The following is a 17911-nucleotide window of genomic DNA, read 5'->3' as shown; positions in this document are numbered from 1 at the left end:
AATAAATGACAACCGAACGGCGTTCCTGCAACAAATTGATATTCCTTCAATAAGGCCAATCGCATGCTGAATAGCTTATTTAGAACCTGAAATCCCTTTTAAGTTTTCTCTAGTACCCTTATGCCAAACGTATCCAAAATAGCAATGGGAAAATATAATTTCGGAAGTCAGTTATACTAATGAGATTTGTTTTCGAAAATTTTGTACGATGAAATGCACTCAGTCCTAACTAAACTTTAAAATACAATTTATTTGAACGTCAACATTACAGACCGGGAAATAAACCCTTAGCCGTGCCGCTTGTTAAGACTGTTTAAGTAAACTGTTTCAAATATTCATGAAAACGGTAAAGTAGATTTAAAGAAAATAAATATAATGGGCTACGTTAATTTTTAGGAAACGCCAATATCACAGTGTCTTTCCCACATTAAATATGCCTCGGTACTTATTCAAGAAACTACTTACCTAATTGAAGATCGCGTTTACAATCTGGAAAAAAAAATACTTTTAACAAGTGGAAGTCGTGTAAAGTGCAAAATGTAATGTTCTTACGTCACAGCCAAGCGCAAGGATTGTAAATAATAAGTAATACCTAGAATTTCAGTTTAAATAGAATATGGAAGCTTTTGCAGCTACAGACGTTTGTATATTAGTGCTGGGAGCGGTCACGATAGCATGAATTAATAAAGCACTTCAACAATACATAAGAGGAGCTATTTTAGTTATACACGCAACCGACAACCCTGTCGGGGATCCCTGCAGAGAAAAATAAATAAGCAATTAAATTACATTACAAGCGTGCAATTGCCGAAAGATAAAACGTTTCCGCAAGGATCTCATGAATCAAAAATTTTCTTTTGCTTTAATTTTGAAAACTCAAAGAACAGTACTAAAAAATATTCATTGTTTGTAAAAATGGAGATTAGATCTTAGGGCTTATTACTGCACTACTCTCTGCTTTTCAAATATAAAACTGATCTGGGCCTTTTATTGTATCGGCTTTTTTCAAATTGAAGGGCGCGCGGGGCGTTAACTCGGTAAAGCAGGCAAGCAGTAAATTGAAATAGACACACGACAACAGCCATTTATAAAATGTTTAATACCCATTTCCCTTTCAATACTTATTGCAAGTATTATGCCACCACAAATGAAAAATAATTGATTTTAATAACAAAAATTGAATATATTATCAAAGGGTTATCGTCCAAGGGATGTCAAAAATGTTATTTATGCATCGATTTTGAGTATCATACCCTTATTAATATGTGCTTATCCGAACCAAGAATTGCGCTGGAAACGCCTATGCAGTAGTGATTTTGGTCCATTCATACCTGATCGAGCTGACGTATAAATTTTTATTGACCTCTAACAGAATTCAAAATATCTTAAACAATTATTAATGATGGTCAATTTTTTGATTTTCAATTGATTTTTCAATTGAGAATTGCTTTGCTTTGGATTTCTTCTATTGTTGTGTGCATCTTTTTCTTAACACAGGACGTATTTTCCCTCTGCTATTTTGATGCAATTTCCGTCAAGCATGAGAAACCCCCAAATTGCGAAATTCGCGTCGCTTTTGCATCCTTTTCAGGTGCCCTTTTTTTAAGAAGAGATTCTGCATTTGTTTCCGTTAGAACAGGAACTGTCTCGACAACGGAAATACCATATTGAAAACGCCGATTTTCGTCCTATCACCGAAGTTAAACAACAGCGAGAACACCTCTCTTTTTTTTTTAATTTTTGCTCACGTTTGTCTATTGATTTTATTTATGTTTTTATTTTAATGTCACAAGGCATCATATAATTCATAATTAGAATTAATTTAGTTTTGGCGAAAAAATTTTAGTTTTTTAACTTTGACATTTTTTTTCTCATTTTTTTTGTAATGGCATAATTTTTGTAGGTTGTGCGGTTGATTGACAAAAACAAGTTCGATGCCTTTGCGGCGCTCCAAAATTTTTTTTCAAAAATCCGGCCCGTTATTTTTCGTTTCCGTATGCCTAATACACATATCCAAAATTTGAACCGAATCTCTCGAGCAGTTACCTCAGAAAATTGCCAACAGACAAACGGAAAAAATTTTATTCTTTGAAAGTTGCTTAAAATGATGTAAAACGTCGACATTTGATGAAATTTTGACATGTCCAAAAAACGGTGATCGCAATAGCTACCTAGTTCATGTTAGGAAGCTAAAAATTTACAGGGTGTCGAAGTTTAGAGGGCCAATTTTCCAATAAATTGTGGCTAGTGGAATTTAAAGGGTAAATCTGTAACAATTAGGTGGATCTGAAGGTTGTCCTTTCTGAGTCTTTTAATTTCAGCAGTACATTGTTTTCATAAAGGGTTCCGGATGTCTGGAGGCGAGATGTCTCTGTAACTAGAGCTAAATTGAGTATCTTAATTGGTCTTACCTACTCCAACTCACTGAATAAGCTTGAGGATATTCGGTAGTTGTTTTTTTCTTAAAATCCTTTGCGGAAACTGCACTCGCCGAGGCACTCGCCTTCCCGACCTGGTTGTTACTGGGGATGACGTAGAATGTCGATTGGTAGATGTCGTGGGAGTCCTTGTGATCATTGAGTAATGCAAATGCGGTTTTGAGTGCTTAATATGACGAATACCTATCGCACGCTCATAAATGATCTAATATACAGAAACGCACCTGATATTCGGAATTATCGACTATTAAAATTAGACAATTCGCATTTGTGCATAAATTATCCTCTCTATACAGGGTACCCAAATTTGGTCGATGGTGTAACTATAACTGAATGACATCACAGTCTCGATATGTTTTTTGAGATAAACCAAACTAGCCTACAGTCCTTTGTTTTTGATTGATGGGTAAAAGTTGCCTTTTTCGATTTTTAGATACAAGCATATCATTTCTTTATCGGAAATGTGTATTGCAAATGATTGTTGCATAATCTACAATTTCAAAAATAAGTATACGGAATCAAGTAAAAAAGTTATAGGATTTGACCTCATTTTTTGTAATGGAACACCCTGTATAGTTTAATCTATACAGATAGCATATTAAATTCTCTTTTCAAAACTATACCAGGGCTGGTATTAAAGAACGATTCAACAACACCAATTTCACAAAATTTTTTAATTTCTTTTTAATCTTTTAAATCGGATCCATTTAAAAAATGAGGTTGAGTCCGAATCAATACAAAGAGACTTTTGTAATAAACACATTTCCGATAACTTAATAAAAAAGAAATTGTAGGCTTCTAATTAAAAATCTAAAACTGCCCATAACTCAAAAACAAAAAGACTGTAGGCCAGTTTCATTTTCAACATCGAGTTTATCTGTCTAACAAATTCCCTGGAAAATATGTTGGATGGGTATTCTCGCACGATTAAGGCGTTGTGGGCGGGGCACCATCCTGTTGAAACCAAGAGTTTCCAACTTTTGTTTTTTCTTTGTGTGCCGTACATTTTTGTATTTACAATAAAAAAAAATTCTACTCAATACGGTATGTACTTTTTTTACGAGCCATATAAAAAATAAAATTAATGATCCAAAAGAAAGCGTTTTATTAAAAATCTCACAACGCTATCTTGAGCTGAAATAGTGGAAATGAGAAAGTGTTTTTTTTTCTTTGTATCTGGGCCAAATAATATCAGAAAAAATAAAAACGAAATTTGGGTTTTTCTCGCATATCTTCGAAAGTGATCAGAATTTTCTGGTTTTCTTTAAAGCATGATAATAATAGACGTACTTATCTTGCATGTACAATAGGTAACAAATGACCTCCCACTTTTATGACAGATATCTGCGTTTTGAATCCCTAGGAGCCCAGATCTCAATGATCGTCAGTCCGTGTGTCTGTGCCAACCACTGAACCGAAAGTAACTAGTTTGCAAATGCGTTCTTAGGCGAAGGTCAACAGCTGAAAAGGTTTTAAAAATGATCTTTTTTTATTTATTAAGTCAATTATATAAACCTTATGTGAACTGTATTTTCCAAGAAAAACGAATTTCTACAGCGGATGGTATTTCACGCAAAACATTATTTCGCTCGCCCGTTCTGTGGATTTATTGACTCGCTCTTAGTAATCAATCTGGCTACGACCCTGGTCTATCGATATCTTTGCGAACCCCGTGATAGCTTCTGGTGTCCAGATAACTAGTATTTTGCCTTTCACATTACGCACAAAAGTTTTGTATTAACGCAGTTTTGGGTAAGAAACTTCTAAAAAAATTCAGCCTACCCAAGAACTGGCGTAGTTCCTTGACGGAAAAAACAAGAGAATTCCGCGTAAAAATTTGGATATGTTAAGGAGGAACAAGGAACGTATGCAGGATTGGCTGTTGCTACGCGTCTGTTAGTTGGATGAAGATTTTTGAATTTTGCAATTGGAAGAGGGATTTTAAATACTGAAGTTGGTATAAGAAGGGGGCTTTTTGTCAATTTTGAGACCGGGGTGCTGTTCGTTGAAAGGTTAGAAGACGCGCTTCCTAATTGTTCAACAAGTAAAGTTCATAACGCTTTAATCAGGAAGTCAGCAGAGTTCGAGTGAAGGATTTGACGTGAAATGTTTCATTGAAGATATTCGTCGGTTGTTTCGAACATCCAACGTTTCATCGGTCGTGCGTTAGCTAGCCAGTCCAATTCAATGCAAAAAAAATTACGTTCGTCCCGAGGAGTAGGTAGATAAGCTAGTAGATAAGTTTAGATGAGTATCTAAATTACGCTATATCTATATAAATGTATAATGCCTTGATTTTCCATTTATATGACGATTGTAAGCTGTTTCTGCACATGAATTAAATATTATTATTATTATTATAGACAAAAAAGTGTGATGGACCACGATTGTGAGTGCGTTAGTTCTCTGTCGCAATTAGTGGTTTTAACCTGAATTTATTGGATTTTACAGAAAACTGTAAGTAAAATAAGATTGCACTAATTTGTTTAATTGATATCGAACGCTTATTTGGGGTGTGTAAAATGACTGTTATAGTTCATTTTGTTAACTAAAATGTTGTGTTTTTAGAATAAATGATGTCTGTCTAACTCATGTAAATCGTATGTCTATTCGAACCCTTTAGCGATCCAGATAAATGTCTCATGCTTATAATTATGATTAATTTTATTGATCCGTACCCAAAGTTTATTTCAGGTGTCTTCAAAATTTGTCTTAGTAATTCTTTTGGAATTTAAGGAATTTCATCGCGCCGTAGAATTTGGAATTTGAAGTCGAGATTGTCATTTTTCATTGTGCCGTGATTAAGGCGTGTCCTGGTGCTCAGTGCTTGTTTACACGTAACTTTTGCTTTGAGCCGGCCTTGTGTTGTAAGGGTTTCATTCCCTTATCGTTAAACTACACTTGAAATCATAAAAATCATAGCTCACAGCCACAGAACGAGCATCTAATTTATAACTGAAACCTGACACATTTCACGAAAACGATAGTTAAAAAAAGCTAGTCGATTTAGAATCGCTTTCAGCCGACCCTTGTAAAATATCTATTGAAAGCGTTGGTACATGCTAAAACAGATCTGTAACTGCAAGCGAATACGTTAAGACCCATCAGGTTTACGTTCACTTAGAAGAGTGTCAGTAGGAATTCAGCGGAGAAACGACGTAAAAGCACATCACAATTACCCCACCCCTCGACCCAGTTGGTCACCCAGCTACTCAGGCGAGACCCGAAAACAATTCGAGAACTTGTCTCATTAGCCTAAATCTATACCTTCTTGGGGTTTATGGTAAGTAGAAATAGAGTATAGGTACTCTTGTACTGATTTTCCCTATACGAATGTGCGTTTTCGAGTGTTTTAATACTGCCAACAGTTGTTTGTTATAATTTGGGTTTAGCAACCCAAAATAAAAGTCATGATTTTATTAAGTCGACAATTTGTTTTCGGTAACGAATGGGGAATGTAAAGAATGTCTCCCGATCCCTAAATTTCAATCTATCCTCTTTTTTGTTTCCATTTACTTGGAAATCAAACACGATCATTAGTAGCAGTGTACCTTTGAGACAAGGAATTTATAGAAAACTTTCCAATAAATACCTTTGTGTTACTTCGCTTTGAAAACCACCGATAAAGTAGAGCACGCTGTTCAATTTGTAGAGACGTCGAGTGGTAAGAAATTCACATGCTAGTCAACATATCGATAACAAACCGCTCGACAAACGATTTAAATGGAAAATTCTTTCTAGCAGTCCTGAAGTGAAGATGCTGGAAAATGTAGTTAAAACTAATTTTTGCATCTAAAACTTTTCGATCCCGCTTTCGTTAGGTTTAATTAACTGCTTTCAAGTAAATTCTATTGTGGGATCAAGAACAGTTCCTACCAACTTCGAAAATTCCTCCCCACAATTATTCTCTTCAAAGGGAAATATTCAGCTCCACATTTAAAAACTCCATTTTCATGGGCGAATTTTTCGGGGTCGAGATAAAATTAATCGATTCCTAGAGGAAAGGGAAACCAACCCCCAAAAAATATCACACGGACATTGTGCTATTCGAAAGTGAGGTTCAGTGTGATCCAACTTCCGCTTCAAGATAGCGCCCCCTGAACGAACTTGAGGAAAGAAACCCTATCCAAGGAATTTGATCGTTAGGAGTCGTTTCTTTGTATATTCGTATCTTCTATGGTTTTCGAAATCCCAATGATAGACTTGGACTCGCAAGTAATGAATCACTCATTATTATAGATGAAAAGTTACAGCCCTTTGAAATTTCTTACGAAATTGGTTTCGTCTGTAACTTTTGATTGAGAAGTCTAATCGAAAAAGTACGAATCGTTTTGGATTCTACGCACCACAATTAATACGAAACAGTGTTTTCCCGACAAATTTTGGTGTAGTAGATTTTTGGTAAAAAAGGAAGGTTATACACTGCCTTTTTTTTCGGCCAAAAGAAAAAATTGTCTCAGATCGGCCGGAAAAAAGAATTTCTTATAGAATGTGGCCTGTAGACTCCATAATTTCAAATAGTTCCAAGATTGGACTACTAGATCAAAAGTTACAGCCCTTTGAAGTTTCTTACGAAATTGGATTCTAGTCTATAACTTTTGATTGAGACGTCTAATCGAAAAAGTACGAATCGTTTAGGATTCCACGCACCAAAATTAATACGAAAAAGTGTTTTCCCGACAAATTTTGGTGTAGTAGATTTTTGGTAAAAAAGGAAGGTTACACTGCATTTTTTTCGGTCAAAATAAAAAATTGTCGCAGATCGGCCGGAAAAAAGAATTTCTTATAGAATGTGACCTGTAGACTCCATAATTTCAAACAGTTCCAAGATTGGGCTACTAGTTCAAAAGTTACAGCCCTATGAATTTTTTTTTGAAATTGGTTTCTATTCTATAACTTTTGATTGAGAAGTCTAATCGAAAAGAACGAATTGTTTTGGATTCTACGCCCCAACATTAATAAGAAAAAGTGTTTCCCGACAAATTTTGGTGTAGTCGTTGTTTGGTAAAAAAGGAAAGGTTATACACTGCCTTTTTTTTCGGCCAAAAGAAAAAACTGTCTCAGATCGGCTAGAAAAAAAAATTTCTTATAGAATGTGGCCTGTAGAATCCATAATTTCAAACAGTTCCAAGATTGGGCTACTAGATCAAAAAGGAAGGTTATACACTGCCTTTTTTTTCGGCCAAAAGAAAAAACTGTCTCGGATCGGCCAGAAAAAAAAATTTCTTATAGAATGTGGCCTGTAGAATCATAATTTCAAACAGTTCCAAGATTGGGCTACTAGATCAAAAGTTACAGCCCTTTGAACCTGCCTTTGAAGTTTCATACGAAATTGGATTCTAGTCTATCACTTTTGATTGAGACGTCTAATCGAAAAAGTACAAATCGTTTTGGATTTACGCACCAAAATTAATACGAAAAAGTGTTTTCCCGAGAAATGTTGGTGTAGTCGATTTTTGGTAAAAAAAGTAAGGTTATACACTGCCTTTTTTTTCGCCCGAAAGAAAAAATTGTCTCAGATCGGCCGGAACAAAAAATTTCTTATAGAATGTGGCCTGTAGAATCCATAATTTCAAACAGTTCCAAGATTGGGCTACTAGATCAAAAGTTACAGCCCTTTGAAATTTCTTACGAAATTGGTTTCTAGTCTATAACTTTTGATTTTGATTTGATTTGATTTATTTATAATTCCTTTTGACAATTATCGATATTGTTCTAACCTCTAACTTTTCCGCCATGCTAAGGTGATTGATTAGAAGCACCGGAGGAAAGTTTAGTGTGTGCTCAATTTGTGCTGGGTGTGTGAACCACTACTTACGCTTTGTTTCGTTATTTAATCGAGATAGAATTTTTAATCTTAATCTTAATGCCTGTGTACTATTTCCAATTGAGTTCAATTGTGCTCATTATGTGCTGATTTGTGCACCAAATTCCGCGTTCTGTGCGTCAAAACCAACGGTGATATAGGGAATTTTTAATTTGGAGTTACCAGCATTTCGATCGCTACTAAATTCAGATTTGTAATCGTTCTGTTCTGATTTGTGCCTCCCTACGATAGAAACTTTCTACAAGAATTACGTAATTGGAAGACAGGATGGGATTTTATTTTTAAATGATGTTTGAAGAGACCCTTCTGGATCACTTAATCATATGTTAACGTGAATTTTTGAAGTTAAAAACGAGGAGGCAGTTTATCCATATTTAATAATTTCAGCATCACAAAAATATAATCTATCAAACCAATAAATACCAAGAATTGCTGTACATGTAAGAGCAAATTTTCTAAAAAAGCTCTACGTAATTTGAAAACAGGATAGATTTTTTTAGAAAGCGATTAGAGGGTCCCTTGTCGCTCATTTAATCAAACTACCAAAAAAACAAAATATTTGATCATACCGTAAAAGTTACAGCCTCTACGACAGAAATGTTCTAAAAAATTACGTAATTTGAAATCAGGATTGGTTTTTTTTAATAAAATTGGAGGGTTGTTTATAGATTATTTAAACACAAAAATTTGATGTGGCACGAAATTTGCATCTTCTAAATACAATAAAATGGGCTATCCTATTTCATAGTTAGGAGGACACTCCTTTTCTCGTGGTCTTTACTTTGTACCTTCTTATCCCGAATAGCATAGAATGAAATTGCGGTAATTATTGCAAGAAAACTAATGGAGAAACGACTCCCTTCTTTGAAGTTTTAATTCTTCTATTGATTCCACGTTCATGGTTAATAAACAAAAACAATTCCAACGCGAATATATTGAAAAATAAATCAAACCTAAGATACCCTTAATTTGTTACTATTATTAAATACCTAACTAACATTGATCACCGCCACCCTTTTTAAATGGACTTCGTTAATTCAAAAACAGGTTTTTAGAGGAACCGAGTTAAATAAAATTCAGCAAGAGATTGTCAATGCATTTGGCAAATAGAGGTATACAAGGAATACATTCAATCTTCTGATTACACCCCCTACCACAAAACAGCACTATTTGGAAGGTGCTTTACCTACAATATTGGGAAGCTGTATAATTTATTGCTATCTAAAAAAGTCACTCGTGCAAGTATCGGCATGAAGTTCGCTTTACAGAACCAGAGTTGCCTGAGACTGTCTCCGCTACCGTCGCTACAGTGACGCAACAGCGAAGCGAACATTCCCAGAAATCCCCATAGACATTAGACATGGAGGCACCATGAAAGATTAATAGGCGATAACAGCGAAGGCGGATGTGACGCAGTCCTTCCGGGAAAAATGACATTCCGAATCGTTCTAAGAACAATTGTAGTTTACCATATAAGCAAATTGTAGCGTATTTCAGAGAGTTCCAACTTCGAAGCGCTTAAGTTAGTGATAAATAATAATTACTGTTATAAGTTGATTGTTAATTTGTTGTAATAAATAAAGCACGTAGTTAATTTTACGTTACAATGTCAAAACAATTAAAAATGCACACGATAGAAAAAATTTGAAACTGTAAGAGCACACAATTGTAATTTGATTTTTTTTATAAAGTAGGGTTGAAGAAACTTCTCCCATATTTTACTATGTGTTTAATTGTTAAAAATTACTTAAAATTTACATATTGAATGAAAGAAAAGCAATTTATAACAATATGCTAATGGAGTCAAATGACCCTACATTTATTATATACATAAGAAATGTTAACTGTTAAGAAAATGGATTAATTGCCATGTTACAGCTGAACAAAGCACAATAAGTGTGTAAAGCAATTGTTAACATGTAACCACTAGTCGCCACTTTCGACAATCTGATGTAGCCCCTTGTCAACTGTCCCTTTTACATTTTTATCAATTACTACTAAAGTATGGGGGAGGTTGAAAGTTTTCTTCAACCCTACTCTCAAGTTACAAATTATACTAGGTAACCCTGATCTAAATAATAGTTGGCTTGAGAATATCATAAGCAATTTACTTCGTTAAGTACCCGTAGTCAACATTCTAATGAGTAATAAATAATCTTTATATTTTTGTTATGGTAAGTACGAAATTAGAGCTTGCCTTTCTCCTAATTCTGTGCACGACAGCTAGCACACCCTGCAATTGATGTCTACCCTTACATACCTGTTTGAAAGCACATTTATTTAATATTCAGTTTGATGATGTTTAATTAACAGCAGATCGCAGTACGTTTCTGAATTTCAGCTGCAAACTTCAATCGTTTTTATTTGAAGCACTTGTATTGGCAGAACCGGTATCGTCTCGCTTCCGCCCTTTTATTAAATTTACGAAAGTTTTTTTGGTATACAATGATCACTGTCGCAATACTGTGTGCCAAAGTGTTTGGAAATATAATTTTCTCGTTGTTTAGTTCATGAGCTGAGTACATTCTGATCCATTTCGTAGTAAATAAGACGTTTAAATGTTCTATTTTATTGGTGAACGATTTCTTCGACGAGTGACTTTGGTTTTTCATTTTGTTTATTGAACAATTTCAGTTGTAATATCCACAATTAACCCCCCAATGTTATTTTACATAGGTTATTGCACTTAAAATTATAACCCATATTAAGCGGCAAAGCAGTGCGATGTAAGCTTTATAGGGGGGTCGATGGTGTCCGTCTGTCCGTCCGTGAACACGATAAATGCCAAACGCTTGGACCCGAGCTTGGACCGAATCGGTTCAAATTTTACACAGTTGACCTACATGCCACATGCAACAAACCTATCGAAAACGATTCATCCAATGACACCGTGCGGTCACGCCTCTCTGTCTCTGGCTTTAGGGGTTTATTTTCTTTAAAGAAGAACTTTTCTAAGTTTGCATAAACTATACAATCGAATTCCGAGACCTCATAGACGTTACACGTATACATAAAAAAAACCTGCTTTAATGTTCGAAATGAATTGCACGTTTTAAGGTGAAAGTGGTCTATAAAAATGATGAAATTAGAATTCGTATTTATAGATACTTACACTATGTTGCGTTTTATTGGAGGAACTCTAATTCCATGTTCGTCTTGTCATTTTATATTGCAAACATCTTGTTCCTGGGGAACAAAAATTGCATTATGTATTCCCGGTTAAGAATACCGCCTCCATATAAATTAAATCTGGCACCATTTTATGCTCCATGTACAACAGTTAGAAACTTACTTTAAAGCGATTAAGGGAAATTCTATTATAATTGAGCAACTGTAAACAGACGAACGGAAATCGAAAAAGACGCACCCCCCAAATTTATTTAATATTCCAAAGGCGTTGAATTGTCATCGCCAGCAACGGTTTAATATGGAAGGGGATAGAGGGCAGATTACATCACGATACGCGTTCTGAAACATATGTAGGAAAGATTAGGCTGGGAAGGTCTTCAAGCCAATGCATCGATCATGTCTCCCCTTCACAAAAAATAAGTTTTATCAACTTGAGAGAAATTAACACGATTTTTGTGTACCCAGCAGACGGGGTGAAACAAAATTGGTGGAAATCGGTTTGAGAAACTGTAAAACGAAACTGAAAAAGTCAGGGGAAAAATGTATTAAATGGCCCATATAATAGATAGAAAAGCGTTAAAGGAACTAAGCTAAACTCCACGGTAATTTTCAGTTTCTACCGCACTTGGATAGTCGTAATACGCTTTCCTCCACTTTAAAGATATGCGATAAAGTTTATTTGTACGACCTAGAATGAAAACAAATTAGATTCCCTCTGGAGGAAATCTCTAATCCAACACCTCGGTTTAACTTAAAACGATCTTTTAATTGGTTAGTTAGGGAAAGGTAGGTGTAGGTGCCCATGTACAGATTATTAAATTAATGTAAATACCACGATTATGCGTCTGTGTCTGATGTGTGTTAACAAATGTCTTTTTTAAAAATTCAAAATGGGCGAGCTAACTTCACGGTGGCTCGCCCAAAATTATAATTTTATTTGTTTATCGATGCAGGTCGTTTGTTTATCGTTTGTTTACGTTTGCTTAACTATTTTCATCGTTTGTTTGCATTTCCGTATGTCTTTTTTCAAAATTCCAAATGGGCGAACTAACTTCACGGTGGCTGACCCCAAATCATAATGTTGTTAAGTTTGCAAGTCATTTGTTTATCGTCTGTGGGCGCGTAAACTTACTGTCATTATATTATTTTTCATCACGATATGCATCTTTCTTAGAAAATGTTAAATGGAAAATTAACTTTATGGTGGTGCAGCGAAAATTCGCTTATGAACTCTACAATTGTAGCAGTAGCATGCATGCGGTGATTAGGTAAACGTAAAAGGCTCTAATAAATTAGTCACTGTTCTTCAAACAATTCTCTAATTTTCAAATTAAAATGTACGATGGTACTTAGAACCGCCTACCGTTTTAATACAATGCGATAAAAAATGAGTTGCTGTCGAGTCACCTTTGGAATTTTTCTTTACATGGGAAATTGTATTGTATTTAAATCTGTGATTGTACTTAACTTGAACTTCCAAAGGAGACTCAACAGCAACTCATTTTCGATCGCCCGTTATTAGTTGAGACAGAGCTGGATCGAGTGTTCTAAAAAACCGCTCGAGCGACGCGCGTTCTAATTGTATGAAAAAAGCTCAGATCGACCCGGAATTGAATTTTCTTTCGAAATTGGTTTCTAGTCTATAACTTTTGATTGAGAAGTCTGATCGAAAAAGTACGAATTGTTTTGGATTCTACGCACCAAAATTAATAGAAAAAAGTGTTTTCCCGAGAAATTTTGGTGCAGTCGATTTTTGGTAAAAAAGGAAGGTTATACACTGCCTTTTTTTGAGGCCCGAAAAAAAAATTGTCTCAGATCGACACGGAAAAAAATTTTCTTATAGAATGTGGCCTGTAGAATCCATAATTTCAAACAGTTCCAAGATTGGGCTACTAGTTGAAAAGTTACAGCCCTTTGAATTTTTTNTACCTTATGAGGGTTAAATGACATCTACACCTTTTTCAAGTGTAATTCAGAAACCATCACATTGTAATTCAGATTAGTCAATTGGATTTCAGAAAGTGTTAAATGTGATTCAGATTAGTAAACTAAATTTCAGAAACTATCAAATGTAATTCAGATTAGTTAATTTAATTTCAGAAAGCGTAAATTGTAATTTAGATTAGTCAATTGGATTTCAGAAAATGTTAATTGTAATTCAGAAACCATCACATGTAATTCAGAACCGTAATTTCAATTTCGGAGAGTGTATAAAATGTAATTCAGAAACTATGGAGTGTAATTCAGATCAGTAACTTAGGGTAGTGTCACACTTGGACACTATTGTGGCGCAACTTTTCAATATTGCACAAAAAATGTCTTGACCATTCTGCAAGGGTTCAGCACATTTTGGATGTAACAGGTGCCTGCATATTTGCAATTGAATTACTGCATTTCTTGTCATAGCAATTTGACAAATTGCACAATTATCTTTTAAATTCATAATATTGTTGAATATTTACACTAACTCACACTTTTTTTATTTAATAATTAACGCTTGCAAACATACCTTGACAACAATAACAAAATCACATCCAGAGGTATTTTGATAATTTAATTTTTAAAGAAAAATAACGAATTCTGAATTACAATTGATAAATTCTCAATTACAAATGACGGACTCTGAAAAACAATTTACCCTATCTGCAATACAAGTTACTAATCTGAATTACAATTTACGCTTTCTGAAATTAAAATGACTATCCTGAATTACATGTGATGATTTCTCAAATTCAATTTACTATTCTGAATTACACTTAACACTTTCTGAATTTAAATTCTCTAATCTGAATTACAATTAATGTCTTCTGAAATATATCTTACAGTTTCTGAATTACACTTGAAAAAGATGTAGTGTAATAACTTTTGATTGAGCAGTCTGATCGAAAAAGTACGACTTGTTTTGGATTCTACACACCAAAATTAATAAGAAAAAGTGTTTTCCCGAGAAATTTTGGTGTGGTCGATTTTTGGTAAAAAAGGAAGGTTTATACACTGCCTTTTTTTGAGGCCCGAAAAAAAATTTGTCTCACATCGACCCGGAAAAAAAATTCTTATAGAACGTGGCCTGTAGAATCCATAATTTCAACGCGAGACCGCTTGCGAGTTCCGAACACTCCTAAAAGTGCTCGAGTGGTTTATCGCGAGCGCTTGGGAAAAGTGCTGGTGAGCCGAAAAAAAGCTCAAGAGCGGAAAAAGCGCTCGGGAGCAGAAAAAAACTTTCGAGAGCGAAAAAAACGTTCGGGAGCGGAAAAAACGCTCGCGAGCGGCGCTGAAGAATTAAGTATACTATACTATTTAAATCTGTGTTACAATTTCCCATGTAAACAAAAATTCAAAAGGTGACTCGACAGCAACTCATTTTTTATAGCATTGTATTGAAACGGTAGGCAGTTCTAAGTACCATCGTACATTTTAATATGAAAATTAGAGAATTGATTGAAGAACAGTGACTAATTTATTAGAGCCTTTTACGTTTACCTAATCACCGCATGCATGCTACTGCTACAATTGTAGAGTTCATAAGCGAATTTTCGCTGCACCACCATAAAGTTAATTTTCCATTTAACATTTTTTAAAAAAATACATATCGTGATGAAAAATAACATAATGACAGTAAAGTTTACGCGTCCACAGACGATAAGCAATTGACTTGCAAACTTAGCAACATTAATGATTTTGGGCCAGCCACCGTGAAGATAGTTCGCCCATTTGGAATTTTTAAAAAAGACATACGGAAATGTAAACAAACGATGAAAATAGTTAAACAAACGTAAACAAACGATAAACAAACGATGTGCATACAAATAATATTAATATGAACAATGGGCGGTGCCAACTTCACGGACGTTTAACAAATTAGAAATTTTTGAATGGGGGCACCTTGTACTGAAAATTATTGTTCTTTGATTTATTCCCTTCAACAGGAGTTTGCACGTTGAATTTAGAATTTCTGGACTTTTAGCTTCCTAACTTGAGCTAGATTGCGAACACCGGTTTTTGAGCATGTCAAAAGCATTATGCGGGCACAAGCCTGTTGAGAGCCCAGAATAAGAATGGGATAATAAATAAATAATAACGCGAAACAAAAAGTTGAGATCTCATTGACTCGCAATTTGTCGAGACCCTTAATTAGAATGCCATGAAAGATATAATTATTAGTTGGTTGATGGGGAGGGAGTTAGTATGTATTATTGGTGACCTTAAAAATTAAACGGGACTGGGCAGATGGGCTTTACGCTTGAATTGTATTTACTTTCTGTTATATTGTAAAGTGCTAACTAGACTTTATGTATAGTTAATTATTTACATGCTCTCTACATGCAGATCTCTACTCCAATTTAGTATAGGCATCGGGCACACTAATTTGCACTGAATTTAAGATCAAAGCATTTCCCCATTCCCTTTTTAAATTCAAGTGTCTTCAATGTAGCAATCGCTTAGTACATTACGCACGCAATCCATAATTTCGTAGGACGTTATGTTGTCTTAAAATATTAATCCATGATCAAATCGTATTTTGTAATGTCTTCGGTCACGAAATGCAGGAACGCTGAAACTGCAGTGATCGATTCAAGTCGACGCCGGCAAATGAAACTATGTCATTTAATTCATTTTAGAATCAGAGCAGTAAATATGGGAGCCCTTAGAATATTGAAATCTGTCGGAATGTAACCAGTTCAATGAATTGGTATAGTTTTAATTGCGGAAGTTTGTAGGTACTTTTGTCGTAATTTCTACCCTCTATGATTTAAGTTCCGCAAATGCATTGGAGCGCTTTATTATGGGCTTGATACTTGATATGAACACAGCATCCCTAATTAATTATCTCAGAGTAGACAATCCGTTAAACTTTAGTTTCCAGCAAAGCAACGATTTTAGATAAGTATATAGGATAAACTTTTCAACCACAGCAATTATAGGATACATCCTCAATATTCAGGAAACGAGATATCTCGTGACACGAGGCTTTCGAGGGATGCTTGTGGGACGATTGTCATCAGTTAGAACGGTGAAATGTCAGTATCATTCGCATTTAGTACTTTACACGTGGGATACGCCGGTTGGATTCTGAATCGGCAAACTTACCAAACTACCTATTGAAAATTTAGTATACCGAACTTTCAATCCATTGGACATTGTTAAACATTTGCTTAGTGCTTCAACTGCTGGAAGTCGAAACAATGTTACGCGATTTTGCTATTCATTTTGTTTTGAAAGAAAGTATTTGGCTTACCTGCATTCCATAGCGAGAAAGCTACGTCCAGAATATAGCGATTCACTGAATAATCTATCGAATTTGCCCACGGAAAGTTTCAATATATAACTCCAATTGTTTGATTTTTTCGAATCATTAAAAAATCAAACAATTGGAGTTATATATCGAAACTTGGATGCATGAGTGTGGTTTTAAAGTGAGGATATTTTTTTTATTTATGCGTTATGTTTATTTGAAACTGTTAATTTTGATCGACTCGGATGAAATTCATTCATTTCTTTCAGTGGAAATATGTAAATTTGGTCCACGCAAATGCTCCCAAAGTGTTCGTTTTTGCTAATTTTGCTTTTAAACGTTTCAAATTTGTTCACCTGTGCAAATCGGCAATATAAATTAAAACAATTGCAGCATATCAATTTTCCACATGACGCTTGTAGGTCTATTTATTATACATGTGTATTTAATTATTTTGTAGCTTTATTGGTAACAATTTACACTAAATATAAGCGCATATTTTAGCTTCCGCGAATCCTTTGAAGAGCAAATAAATACATATTCCATATAAATTGCAATTGTTTCGCTTTATCATGGAGAGTAGCGAATAATTGCATTCTAGTATACTTGCAACTGCTATTCATTTCACATTTATTAAAAAAAATTGCAAACGTTTGCAACATACAAATTGTTACTAAATCTAATTACTCCACCATACGGGGTAACTGGTAATTAAATTATGATGCTTTTAATTATGATTTAATCAAATACAGCAGGATAAAACGTATTGCTGCATATTATGATGTTGCACAACCGATCGTTGGGGCCTGTAGGATACAATGAAGCAATGTCGGTTGTTGCGAGTCTCTTTTCAACTTTCTTATCGTCCGCTTTAGATTCTAGCTTCAAACCTTTCATAGTAGTCTGCTACTTCTTGTAATTTTTCCTTTTGGTAACCTTCGACACCTGATTTTTATGTGTGTATCTATGCCTTGCTGAGTTTTCATTTTTCTATTACTCTGTTCCATATTAATTTCACCATTTTTGATATTATATAATAATAATATCCATTTATTGAAATAACAGTAAAATGGAAAAGCAGATACAGTAAAAAAACATAGATGAAATGTTCACCGTTAAATTCAAAAGGACGAGTACAGATTGGTAGTTGAAAACTTCTACCATCTGTTCTTCCACTTAACCCTTACTTATTTAAACGAAGTTCCTAGTCAGGCAATTTTACTTGACCTTCTTTTATATTATGTCGTGTATTGACTCACACAATCAGAATTTTTTTTGCTGAAG

The 17911-nt window shown here is 34.6% G+C and overlaps 1 long non-coding RNA gene across 1 annotated transcript in view; it reads right to left on the bottom strand.

Moving 5' to 3' along the window:
- Nucleotides 1–458: 458 nt before the first annotated feature.
- LOC116167321 overlaps nt 459–17911 on the bottom strand; it is a 75312-nt gene continuing 57859 nt past the window's right edge. The window contains exon 3 of the long non-coding RNA XR_004144504.1: nt 459–489. This is a non-coding gene — a long non-coding RNA (uncharacterized LOC116167321). The remainder of the gene's footprint in view (nt 490–17911) is intronic.

The sequence above is a fragment of the Photinus pyralis genome, unplaced genomic scaffold (genome assembly GCF_008802855.1).
Source record: "Photinus pyralis isolate 1611_PpyrPB1 unplaced genomic scaffold, Ppyr1.3 Ppyr1.4_LG3b, whole genome shotgun sequence".
In the NCBI taxonomy this organism is placed as follows: Eukaryota; Metazoa; Arthropoda; class Insecta; order Coleoptera; family Lampyridae; genus Photinus; species Photinus pyralis.
This window is presented reverse-complemented; position numbering and strand designations above follow the sequence as displayed.